Raw genomic sequence first — 3,405 nt, 5'->3', positions numbered from 1 at the left:
AGTGCTGCCTCCTTCAGATCGCCGAAAAAATTAAAATTGAGGTAATGTCAAAAGACCTGCGATAGCAATCTATTATTTATGTTTACTTATCTATGTTGTACATAAACGTTGATCTGTACTACAATATAAGTTCAATTGTACAGTGAAAGCATTGACATATTTCAACTTACCCTCAATTTTGAAAATGAATATGTGTAGATGTTATTACACAAAGTTAAAGATGTTATTCTTCTAATTGAACTGTATCAGGAAATAAATTTATTATGGAATCCTAAAATACCCGCATTATAACAACAAGAAGCAGAAAGATGATGCGTGGGAAAATATCGCCAAAATGTTTAAAAAAACAATGAATGAAGTGAAACAAAAAATGGCGATCTTTAGGGGTCCTACAGAAAGGAAAGGAAAAAAGTTAAAGATTCGCTCGGCACCGGCAAAGGTTAGTTCTTACATAAACAAATGACAATATTTCATGATTCTATAACAATATACTCTAGTTGTAAGTGGCATTTTGCCTAAAGGCAAATTACATAAACTTTTCGATACTTACACATTATCAACTTAATCTTGAGCAATTGGGATTCACTAAAAATTAATGAAGACGATTTGCAATGAATATTCATAACATATATATTGGCATAAATTATATTAATTTCTTTTCATCTAATTAATGCGCTACATTTGTAATTTAATACAGTGAGAACGTAATCAATACCGACTTTCGAAAAACGGAATGTTCATATAATTCAACATAGATCATGATTAATATATTGCAAATTACACAACTTAAGTGGAATATACATGTGAGTTAATAATTTGTATAATTTTAGGTTTGGATTAAATTTATAATTCCGATTGGTTTGGATACCCTTATTTTTCTTTTTTGCACGAGCAAGACACTCCGAGGGGCTCAATAAATACAATTGAAGTACAGGTAAAAAAAGAGAGCGCGCAATGTACACACGCGATTGAAGTAAAACTTTTTTGCTATTGTACGAGATGGCATTTAAGTTAAAAATAGATTAATCTACATATAACAATTTTAAATTATGTTTATTAATAATATGGTAACATTAATCAAACATACAATTATTAATGTCAAACACTATACTGCTATTTCAAAACAATAAATTAATTTCATATTAATCAATTTAATCATACTTCAAATATTATATGGTTGATTTGAGAGAACTAAAGCTGAGACAAAATCAGGCAGCAAATTTTGTCAATATATAGAATAGAATAGAATAGAATAGAATAGAACTTTATTAAAATTCAATAGTTACAATTTAAGTCATTTACAATACATAATTATTCTAAAAATTCATTTATAAAATAATAGCGATTATTTAGTAAATAATTTTTAACAATATTTTTAAAGGTGAATCTTGTTTTGCATCTCCATCCATCAGGTAGCTTATTATAGATCTTGGCACCCAATGTAGTTCTTAGCGATGATTTGAGTTTGATTTTTGGACATATCGCTGCATTTTTATTCCGCGTATTGTGGTCGTGGACATCACTTCTCAATAAATGATTAGTTTTATCCGCATGCACCGCAATAGCTTGTTGCCAAATATAAATGTTTGTGACAGTCAAAATTTTGTGTTTTATGAATAGCGGCCTGCAAGACTCCCGAGGTGAGACTCCTTCTATTGCTCTAACCGCCTTCTTTTGTAGATCCATAACTTTAGAAGTGTGTGCACTATATCCCCAAGCTAATATTCCGTATGAAAGTACAGAATGGAACATAGCAAAGTAGGTTTCCCTGGCACATTCCTGGTTTATCATGGATCTAATTCTTCTAATGGCATAAATGGCTTTCGAGAGCCTTGCGCATAGCAACTCTATATGTTTGGCCCAGGTCAGCAAACTATCCATTGTTAGTCCCAAGTATTTGACTTCACCGCCTTGAAGTTCAACATGTCTTCTACTAGCTGTAAAATTAATAGAAACAGTTTTATTTTTATTCAGAACAATTTTATTGGCGAGGAACCACTCTTCAGTTTGTTTATAAGCATTTTGCCTCTTTTCATTCATAACTTTTATGTCTTTGCTTGCAACTGCCAGTGCCGTATCGTCTGCAAACTGAGTCGAATGGCAATTCAAGTTGGAGGACAGATCATTCACAAATATTAAGAATAGTAGCGGACCTAAAATACTGCCTTGGACAATTCCAATATCTGGTACTACTTCTGCATTACTGAGCTTATATTGCCAGTCGACGAATTGTTGACGATTCGTGAAGTAGGATTGCATCAGCGTTAACGGAACACCTCTCAGTCCATAATATTCAAGTTTTTTCAGAAGTATTTTGTGTGGTACGCAATCGAATGCCTTACTAAGGTCACAGAACAGCGCACCGCAATGTTCATGATTCTCTAAAGAATCTTGTATGAAATTTAGAAAATTTACTATGGCGTCGATCGTATTCAACCCCTTTCTAAACCCAAATTGACTGTTGTTTGAATAGTTATTGGCTTCAAAGAAATTTAGTATTCTTGAGGCCAACAACATTTCAATCAGTTTAGAAAATACAGGCAGTATGGCGATTGGCCGATAATTGGATGCATCTTGGCGGTCTCCGGATTTATACATTGGAATGATTCTCGCCAGTTTCATTTTGTCTGGAAACTGTCCTGTAGCGAATACACTGTTCACGATTGCACAGAGCGGTGAAGCTATATACTCGGCTACTGGTTTGATCATTTTAGCGTTTAGTCCAAAAGCGTCAAGTGATGTCTTGTTTTTCATCTGTTTAATCGCTGTAACAATTTCTTCTGGAGATGTTGGCCTCAGGAACATACTTCGCCCACTGACATATACCTTAGCTAAATAAGCTTCGGGTCTAGTCTTTGCGTCGAGCAAGCCCTTGGTTAGATTGACAGCTACATTCCTGAAGAAATGATTAAATTCGTTTGCTGATGGCGTACCAATTCCGATATTATTTAAATATTTTTGACCTGTTTCTTGTTTTATTATATTCCATATAGTTTGTTGTTTATTATCTGATTTAACTATATTCATTACATTACTTTGTTGACGTTCCATTTCCATCTTATGGTTATATAGCCTTTTATAATGTTCAAAGTATTGTTTCAGATCAATTCGCTGTGACTGTTTAAAAGCATCATATAGAAAATCCACAAGTTCTTTGAGATTTCGTAGATTGTCTGACTGCGCCGAAATTTTGTTTTTGTTTATCAATATGCGTTTGTAAGGAAACGCGTTGTTTGCTATCTGTTTGAAAATGTTCAGAAAAATATTGAATTGTTTGTTGCTATCTTCAGTCTGGTCCAGGCAATTCCAGTTAACTAGAGAGAGTTGTTTTTTGAAGTATTCCATGTTTTTTTCATTTATTTTTCTTATTATGCGAAAGTTCGCGTTGGTAGAAGAAGTTTTGAG

This window comes from Ctenocephalides felis, unplaced genomic scaffold (genome assembly GCF_003426905.1).
Source record: "Ctenocephalides felis isolate EL2017-DRISC unplaced genomic scaffold, ASM342690v1 CF-g0.4_SCAFFOLD_02456, whole genome shotgun sequence".
NCBI lineage: Eukaryota > Metazoa > Arthropoda > Insecta > Siphonaptera > Pulicidae > Ctenocephalides > Ctenocephalides felis.
This window is presented reverse-complemented; position numbering follows the sequence as displayed.